We start from the raw sequence: 10,590 nt of genomic DNA on the forward strand, positions 1-10,590 counted from the left end.
AATTATAGCCGTCTAGACAATGTTACTGTCAGCACTAATGACATTAGTATTGATATTGATGTCATTATTAACCTTTTCAACGCCAATTACGGATACATCCGTACATCAGGTTGACCGCCAACGACGCGGACGGATTAATCCGCCTTAAAAATGATGTGAGTATTATGTAAACTGAATAATAATGAATACAATGATTATATTGATATCATAATTTATCAAGCGTGGCGTCAGACAGAGTGATGGCTTTTGTATTTGACGTGGCGCTGAAAAGGTTAAATCTGTTGTTTTGAGGACCAGTTGTAGAAAATTTGATATTTCTTCTATTATGCGCTCGAAATCGAATGTAACTTTGTCTACAGCAGTTATAGACTTTTCGCAAATCATTGTGTTTACCATGAGTTTACATTTGGTGTGCTCGCTTGCGACTGCCTAAAAATTACACAAAATGTATGGCAGATTGTACAATGGCGCTGTACAATGTACAGCGCCCTTAGCGGTTACTTTCAAAAACTAGGGCTCAGTTGCACCACCTTATTTTAATCGTAGCAATGACATTATCCGGTGCTTTTTATATGGAGATTGAATTTGAAGTTTGTCAAAGTTAAATTAAGATGGTACAACTCAGTCTAAAATTCATAGATTTTTTTAACACGCTCGCTAGCGATGACGTTTCATGTAAACTCATGGTAAAGCTACCGAGTAGCGCGTGTAAGCGACAACGCATTGCATTGCGAATCCTCCTGCATTTTGTATGAACCATCGTTGGTTTATACGGGCCGCAGTGCAATTTATCCTTGACGCAGTGAAAAGACGCTTTGGCATGGCGATGCGGCTAAATATAGACTTTATGTCTGAAAATGTAAGGTTTTAGTTTAATTATATTCTGTCTTAGAAATGTGTCAAAACTTGATTTTATGAGTGAAATAATAGTAAGTAAATAAGAAATCTAAATAATCTTCGCTTCGTTATAACTCCTATCGTTGACAGCAGTCTTATAGAGATGTTTTAATAGGTATTATTTACACAGATTTCTTTACTACGTACTACACAATATCCCAACGCGTTGTAGCAAAGCGTGTGGTTATTAAAGCTAATATAAAATATACCAGGGAACCAGACGCAGGTTAGCGTACCATCCCTACATTGTCGACATTCCACCAGCTCGCACTAAGCGTTTCGACGACTCGTTTATAATGCGAACAGCTAGGGACTGGAATTTGCTGCCTGCTGCTGTATTTCCTGAACACTATAATCCGGGCGTTTTCAAAGCGAGAGTGAATAGGCACTTACAGGGCAGATATGTACCATCCTAGACTGCAACACCAGGTGCGATTGCGGTTAAATACCTGCCTTGTCTAGCATAAAAAAATATACTTGTCAGTCTGTACAACACGTTTTCACGCCCAAAACTCAGAATTGTTTCAATACTAAGTAAAATTTTCGTATGAACCACAAGTCAACCAAAAGCGCTACAGTGTTTACCGATGTTACACAATTTTTTGCCTTGGCATCCCTGAAAAACGGAATCGGGAGCGAACGGTGCATTCTGTAAGGCGTAGATTTAGAGTCGGGCTAAATTCTGGTAAGTAGGTAAATCTCGCCTTGCCAACGCTCTGGGATTAAATACGTACGAGTGAGACACACAAACGTTGGGGATGTCCAACTTACTATCTTCGTATTGAAAACGAAATCTTTTGCTTCTATTGTTTTAACTTCAAGTCTGTGGAGAGTAGGATTCCTTCGATTCTCATGGAGATTTTGATTTCGGAGTCGTATCTGACGTAAACATTTCTAAAGTCTATTCAATATTGTCTTTAAATGAAAATGTTATGTCTGCCTTTAGTGAAATTTTTGCTGAAAACAGTATTGCCGTCTTGGAAAATGTTTTTTTTTTAATATGATCTTTTGTTATGCCTCGCAAAAGGTGCTATTGGATTACTCCAGTTGCAAGACGGTGTGCTATTTTTTTTTTGATATACGTTGGATTACGTTCTATTTGTTGAATTCTTTTAGGTAATTTACAATATAGGTGATGAATATGTTGTAATGCGTTCCCCAGTTGATGGATCGACAAATTCGAGATAGCTGGCAGAGGCTGAATGAAAAAACATAGTGCTCTTCGGCACTCCTTGAGAATGTGGGCTGCCATTGACTGCTATTATTAAATTAAGATATGAAAATAAGAAACGTACCGGCGACCTCATAAAGGTAGCGGGAAGGCGCTGGATGCAAGCCGCCAGCCAGCCTTTGTGGAAATTATTGGAGGAGGCATTGTGTTCAGCGGACGTCCTATGGCTGAAATGATGATGATGATGAAAATAAGAGTTGTTCCCTAAACTTGATGCCAGTGTGTATTTCTGAATATACAGTTAAATTCCAGCCATGGTGTTGTTACTCACCTAAAGTAAACCGGATTGTTGCTCAGCGCTTCGTTCCTAGAATTTATAGTTAGCGACGATCTGTTTACTCCCTCGAGTTTTATTTACAAATAAAAATACTTTTAACCATTTCCTACAGTGATACGTTAAACATTGTGTCTCAGACTCGATGTGTATTGCAGAATGAAGCACGAAAAGTAATTTAATTTCTAGCATAGATTTTGGGTTTTGATTCATGATCCGAATAATCATTTCAGCACACGACGTTCACTGCTGAACATAGGCCTCCAACGATTTCCACATCGCCCGCTTGTTGGCAGCCTGCATCTGAATGCAGCGCCTTCGTGCTACATTTATGACGGCCGATGGGGCAGCAAGGTTCTGGGATGGAGGCCACGTACCCGAAAACGAACGTCCAGTTGTCCACCCACAAGGTGGACCGGTGACCTCATAAAAGTTTGTATTTAAATGCTTAGACCAACTACAGGACAGAAGTTATGACTGAGAGATAGGAAGACGTAGTGTAGGTGTTGATATTTCGGGGAAAACCATTGAAACACGGAAATATTAACAAACGTATTATATTCGAGACTTCACAAGTTTACAGGAAGAAAGATGGCGAGAGAGAGAAAAAAGTGCTGCCAACATGAAACGTTTAAACTAAACAATAAAGCCAACCTTAATAAACTAATCGATTGCGTTCTCATTTACCAACACTCCCTCTAGAACGCAAACCCATTTCATTAATACAATACAAATGCTTAGCAAGCGTTACACCCTTGGTTAAATTGTCAGCTACCATGTAACTACCATTAACAAATAGAAATTTAACTTTACAATCAACAACATTCTCTCTCAGGAAATGCAACTTTATATCTATGTGTTTAGTTTTAGGTTTATAACATTCATTTGAAGCTAGTCTTATTGCACTTTGGTTATCACTATAGATTAGTAACGCAGTGTCCACTCCTTGGCCGAGCTCAGCTTGCAGTTGCCGAAGCCACAACGCCTCCTGGGTCGCCGAAGCCATCGCCATATATTCAGCCTCTGCAGTCGAGAGCGCCACAGTCTGCTGCTTACACGAGTTCCAAGATATGCAAGCATTCTGAAAAATAAAAGAATAACCAGAGCATGATCTTCTATTATGTGGGTCACTAGCCCAGTCTGCGTCGCAATACCCGGTTATTTCCATGGAGTCATCTTTGACATAACATAGCTTCAAGCTTTTGGTCCCCTGTAGGTATCTCATAACCCTTTTAACTCCAAGCCAGTGTTGAATCCCTGGTTCATTACAGAACTGACTCAATTTGTTCACAGCATACATAATGTCAGGCCGTGTCACTTGTGATAAGTACATCAGACAACCCACCGCTTCCCTGTATGGGAAATTACTATCTTCATTTTCAGGTTTCTTATCAAATTTCATATTCACTTCTATTGGAGTGCGCACTGGTTTGCACTCAGACATGCCAAATCGTTCCAATACCTGGTTTATATATTTCTCTTGGTCCAACATGATCTCACCTGCCTCACGACATCTGTTAACATTTATGCCAATGCACTGCTGTATCTCACCCATATCTTTCATACAAAATTCTTCCTCCAGTTTTGTTTTGATATCTGTGGCAACAATCTTGTCATTCGCAAAAATCATGAGATCATCCACCCAAACTGCAATAAAAATCATTTTAGATTCATTTACAGAATAATAAATGCACGGATCTATTTTTGATCTCTCCAATCCGATTTTTAGTATAGCACTATTCAGTTTCAGGTTCCACTGCCGACTAGCCTGCTTGAGCCCATAGATTGATTTATGTAAGTGACATACCTGATCACTGCTTTCATAGCATTCTGGTTGGGACATATACATTTCTGTGTCTATGTCGCCCTGAAGAAATGCGCATATAGCATCCATCTGAATCATTTCTAGGTCGTATTTAGCAGCTAGAGCAAGTAAGTAGCGGACCGACGTGTATCTTACCACTGGAGCATAGACCTCGTCATAGTCAATTCCTTTTCTTTGTGCACACCCCTTAATTACCAATCTTGCCTTATAACGAACTATCTCACCTTTCTTATTTGTCTTGGTTTTGAAGACCCATTTACTTGGTAAAGCTCTCTTGCCTGGTGGCAAATCCACCAGTGACCAAGTCCCGTTCTTTATTAGAGAATCGTATTCCTCATTCATGGCCTTCTTCCACTCTTCAGCATGAGGAGACGAGAGAGCTTCTTCAACAGTAAGCGGGTCACCCAAATTAATAACTGGACAAAAATAACTCACATCATGATCATCCCTTTCTGCATACCTGACAGCTCTGCGTGGACGTAAGTTTATTTCACGTGCTGGAGAGGAAATGTCAACTGATTCCTCTGGTATGTAGGATGGATCATCATTGTCACCTGACAGGTATTCATCGCTTGACTGGTCTAAACTGGTTTGTGGTTCTTCATTGCAGGGTTCTTCATTCAGCTGCACTTCAGGATCTCTGTGAGGTGAGCAAGGTAAGTACACATTATTCTCAAGTCTTCGAACATTTTCTAAAAATATCACATCTCTGCTTTTGATAACTTTATTAGTGTCAGGATCAAGTAGCCGGTATGCCTTACTAGATTCACAATAGCCAACAAATAAGTACTTTCTAGACTTAGAATCCCACTTTCTACGCTTTTCTTTGGGCACTTGAACCATTGCTTCTGAACCAAAAATTCTCAAATTAGATAAATTAGGTTTCTTGCCTGACCACATTTCTATAGGGGTTTTGCCATCAAGTGATTTAATCGGTGATCTATTGACTACATAGGCCGCAGTTGCTAGTGCTTCTGCCCAAAATTCCTTTGACAAATGAGCATCGAACAACATACACCTAGCTCTTTCTACTAATGTCCTATTCATTCTTTCAGCTAGCCCGTTCTGCTGGGGTGAGTATGGTGCACTTGTTTGATGTTCAATCCCATGTTTACTCAGAAAACTGTCAAATTCTCTGCCACAGTACTCCTTACCATTATCTGATCGAACAGATTTAATTTTGGAATCAAGTTCATTCTCAACTTTACTCTTATAATCCTTAAAAACTTCCAATATATTCAGTTTGTTAGTCAAAAAATAAACATGAACCTTTCTAGTGTAGTCATCTATAAAGGTAATGAAATACTTCATACCTCCCAGTGATGTATGTTCCATCGGTCCACACAAGTCAGTATGGATAAGTTGCAGCGGGCGTGAAGCTCTGGAACCGATGTTGTTGAAAGGCAATCTGCATTGTTTACCTTCGAGGCAGGTGGTACATGTCAGTGAAGCTTTACTCTTGTTGGGAAATGCATCTACTCCCTCTGCGCACTCCGGTAACTTGTTGAGATCTGAAAAATTCAGGTGTCCCATGCGCCTGTGCCATAGGACAACATCATTTAAATTATCTGAACATAAGTTAGAAAATACCTCTCTGTGAGTGTTCAACTGATACAATTTATTCACTAGTGTGGCTGAGCAGATGAGATTATCATTTTTATCACAAATATCACAACCTTCTTTACTAAAATTTACTTTACAGCCATTGTTTACCATGGCACTTACTGAAAGGAGATTTGCAGCAAGTTTAGGTATGTAAAGGACATCCCTTACCTGAATCTTCTGTTCATTACCATTTATAAATAAATTGACCTTTCCCATACTTTCTACAGGTAGCGGTGTGTTACTGGCCACAGTTATGGTGGGTATTGGTGGACTTGTGACATCATACATCCATTCTCGTTTGTTGGTCATGTGCATTGAGGCACCTGAGTCCACATACCACAGGTCCGGATTCATTGTCTGTGAACATGCTGAAAATGCTGCAACAAAGCCTTTATTTTCATCAACCTTTTCAGTAATCTTCTTCGGAGCACGGCAGTTCCTGGCAAAGTGTCCATGCTTGTTACAGTTGTAACAACGGGGTCCTTTTTGTGTGTACATCTTTCCTGTGCTGTCATTCCTGTGAACGGCTGTCTTCCTTGTGAAGAATGCTGTGCTATCTGAGCATTGAACTTCCTGCAGGAGTTTTGTCTTGATGGAATCTGCGCTGATCGTGATCCCGGAGCTCTCCAATCCCATGATCATTGGCTTATAAGCTTCAGGTAAGCCAGCCAGCATCAGCGTTCCAAGCCATTCATCATTAATGTCGAATTTTATGTTCCTGAGCTTGTGTGCAGTCGACATTATCTTATTCACATAATCATCCACATTACGAGAACTGTCCAATGTAGTTGTGATGAGGTCTCTCAGCAAGGCGACTTTTCTGTACAATCCACTGTCATCGAAAGCCTGCTGCAAACTGTCCCAGACTTCTTTACATGTAGTTGCACTCTGTACATGTACGTAATTGATAGGATCTAGCAGTAAAATAAGCTTCGATTTCGCCTTGATTTCCCTCTTGGCATCAGTATTGGTTCCTTCAACACAACTCCACAAATCTTCAAGACGAAAATATGCTTCCACTGCGAATTTCCAACTCGCATAATTGTCTCTTCCGACAAGTCTGTCTATATGAAACGGATTGTGGCCCGGATTGGACATTTTCTTCGTGATTATTGTGAATTCAGCACCGAGCAGACCGTTACGTTGAAAAAACAATTGATGTACGTCGGTGAAAAAACGTATCAGAATACGCCGTGTTCGGAATTTCCTTATTTATGTTATTTTCAATGGTTTCCATCAACTACGCTCTGCTACCATGTTGATATTTCGGGGAAAACCATTGAAACACGGAAATATTAACAAACGTATTATATTCGAGACTTCACAAGTTTACAGGAAGAAAGATGGCGAGAGAGAGAAAAAAGTGCTGCCAACATGAAACGTTTAAACTAAACAATAAAGCCAACCTTAATAAACTAATCGATTGCGTTCTCATTTACCAACAGTAGGCTGATCTCCTATTCGGTGAACCAACGATCTTAGACCTAGGTAATAGGTGTCAGATAGTAGGTGTTAGGTGTTGCAGGAAGCCGAATGCACCGGTCGTGGTAGAAATCTATGTTGGAGGCATTTGACAGCAGCAGTCTGTTGGTTTATACGAACGAACTTTTCAAATCTGAGGTGCAATTGTGTAAAGCAATCGTAATCATTTGACAGTTCATAACGTACGATAAAGTCAGTTAAACAAAGCGTTTGACAGAATAATCGTAAGTTATGAACTGTCAAATGATTACGATTGCTTTACACAATTCCACCTCTGAGTTGGTTCAATTGCTGACGGAGGTGTTACCGATCTCTACCTTCAATTTATTACACTTTATCCTCAATAGGCGTTTATTAATAGCAAAGCAATATTGACTCGGCGAGCGTTGACTCGGTTCATAGTTTATTTAAGCCGAGTCTACACTCTCTGGAAGCCGGCCGCCACGAATCGAATATTCCTCTTGCTTAATATCCAGCTTTGGTCGCATCGCAATCCGGTTGTGTACCGCTCACCTTCAGATCGTAAATCGAAGTACCTAGTAGTCCTAGACAGTTTACAAATGAATTCATGAAGGTTTTCTTATCATTAATAACAATTAAGGGCAGACCTCCTACTAGGTGGACCGACGATCTGGTGAAGGTCGCGGGAATAACCTGGATGCGGGCAGCGCAGGACCAGTCGTTATGGAAAGTCTTGGGGGAAGCCTGTGTCCAGCAATGGACGCCATTTGGCTGAAACGAACGAACGAACTGCAACTTGAGCCACAGAATAATAATAAGTACTACGTACAGAAGATTTACTTCGCGAAGGTATTTAAAAAAAATTATGCTCAATGTCATTAACAATATGGTGTAATTTAGCCTGTCTCAAGAGTCAGCACCATTTTGTTGACAAACGTCAGTGATCGGCACTGCGCCAAAGCTATAGGGCTGACTTCGGTAAAATGATGTGACGTGAGGTGCCAAACTGCGGAAAATGGCGGAGGAAATACATGATTTAGCATGAATTATCATGAATAATATTAACTACTTATTTACCTCTCAGTGTCTTGAGGCAACTTAAAAAAGTACATTCTGTGTTTTTATTATTATTTAGTTAAATACTGCACAGTATTTAGTACACCATTTTCTTATTTTTTTTTCCATCATACACAAGAATACGCGTGCGTGAGTCAATGTTCGCTCGTATGTGAGGCCTTGTCGAATAGTTAGTATCCTGTAGGTGGGCCATCGTGCGTGTTTTGTTTTCGATGTAAACTCGCGAAGATGAACAGGCCGTACAAAATTTTTGGACATCCTTTGTTTTTCAATGAACTCATTCCAGATTTTATCACTTACAGAGACCCAAGCATAAGTGTAACAATTAAATAAAATGTAAATAACCTAACATATTCATAGTTTGTGAGCAAAGTTCAACACGCCGGCACACACGAGGCGCCTCGGAACTGGCGACTGTTCCTTCAACTCCAATATTTAGCTAACATTGGCCCACACTTGTGCCACTGCAGCTATTAAAAGAAATTTCCTAAAATAGGGTGCAACATTGCATTTTATTTTACATTACATTACATTTTACATTCACAACATTTTAGTAAGATAATTTAGTGTGAACCCTTGCGCAGCTTCTTCTCAGCACTGATCTACATTGTTGTTCTTATTAATGCGACAATTTACTGACAATAAATTTTAAAGCCACACATAAAATAAAATAAAAAAATAAATAAAAACTGTCAAATACTCTTTTAATACACAAAGTGTGGTTTATCTACTAGATCTCTCTAAATCTTGGACATTTATAAATACCCCATGATCATAAATAAACTATTAATCAAGTTAATAGTTGACTAAAGCCATATCCGGGCCTCTTCAAGGCGAGAGTGAATAGGCACTTACAGGGTAGATATGTACCATCCTAGACTGCATCCCACTTAACATCAGGTGCGATTGTGGTCAAATACCTGCCTTGTTATGCATTAAAAAAAATATTTTAGGCTTTCCGAAATGCCTTGTAAAGTCAACAGTCTTATGAGACTATCAGGATAAGATGTTACAGTTTGGCCTTAAATGATTGCACCATAATTCGTCGAACGCACCACATTCAGTTATACCAAGGCTGCACAACGTTTATGCAAAGGAAATGGATTTTAAAATGAGTTTGTGGAAACATTCGCGTGGATTTCGTCCCGATGGTGATACACGAGATCTTCGGATTGCTTTCGAATACTTAAATATTTTTATTACTCCATTCGTAGCGATTATTAGTTTCATTTTGAAAAGTTCTTGCGAAATTTAAAACGGGGATATAAGATTTTAAACTTTTGCGTTCCATTTCAAATAAAATGGAAAGACACGGGTCTTAACGTAGGTAATACGACGCAACGTAATACGTTTTTAAACATAAAATGACTTCATAAAATGTAAATTAAGTTCAATCACTTCAATATAAACAAAGCAAATATTTTGAATATGACCTTTTTCAGACATGAAACGTAAGTAAATGAAATGAAATTGAAGAATATAAAATATTAGCTTCAGCTTGAGTAAAAAAGTTCATAGCTTCATTAATAGCAGCAACTAGAAGTTAGAATGTATTTAAGTCAATTGTAATAATAATATTAATAAAGAACATCTTCATTGCTAGACGCTGTTAAAAGAAACCTCGCTTAGCAAACACAAAGAAAAATATTATTTTAAAGTCTCATTCCGTGTAAGGTATCTTGCACACTCACGCATCCAAAACTATTATTATAACTAAGAAAGTTAGTCTGTCTGTCTGTTACGATTTAGTGCTTAACTGCTGAACCAATGTTGATAAATTTTCATAGTTTGAGAACAAAGACAACATTTTGTCGCAGAATTAAAGGGGTGAAGTTGGGGACCCATTTTTATGGGATATAACAATTCATAGTTATAGTTTTGATAAGACATAAAAAGTAATTAATAGAGTTGAAAATAGTTGCAATATTTGTGGCGGAAAATGTGAGTTTCTTGCACTGCTTCTTCTCAATAATACTTGTTTCCAGGACTGTAATATTGTCCCAAAGCTGTAGTGAGCTCAAAAGTAAACAAAAATACGCAATTTTTCAATTTACCTTAACTCCTCACACTACCATTGTTTAAAACGGACTGGAAGCTACCATCTTACTTTAACTATAACAGACGTCAAAATCTGTCAAACGCCATACAAAAATAACGATTAAAGTTATAGTCACGGTTAAAACTAAGATAGTGCAACTGAGGCTAAGGCTGGGTTGCACCATCTTACTTTAACTTTGA

Source organism: Ostrinia nubilalis, chromosome 16 (genome assembly GCF_963855985.1).
Source record: "Ostrinia nubilalis chromosome 16, ilOstNubi1.1, whole genome shotgun sequence".
Lineage (NCBI taxonomy): Eukaryota > Metazoa > Arthropoda > Insecta > Lepidoptera > Crambidae > Ostrinia > Ostrinia nubilalis.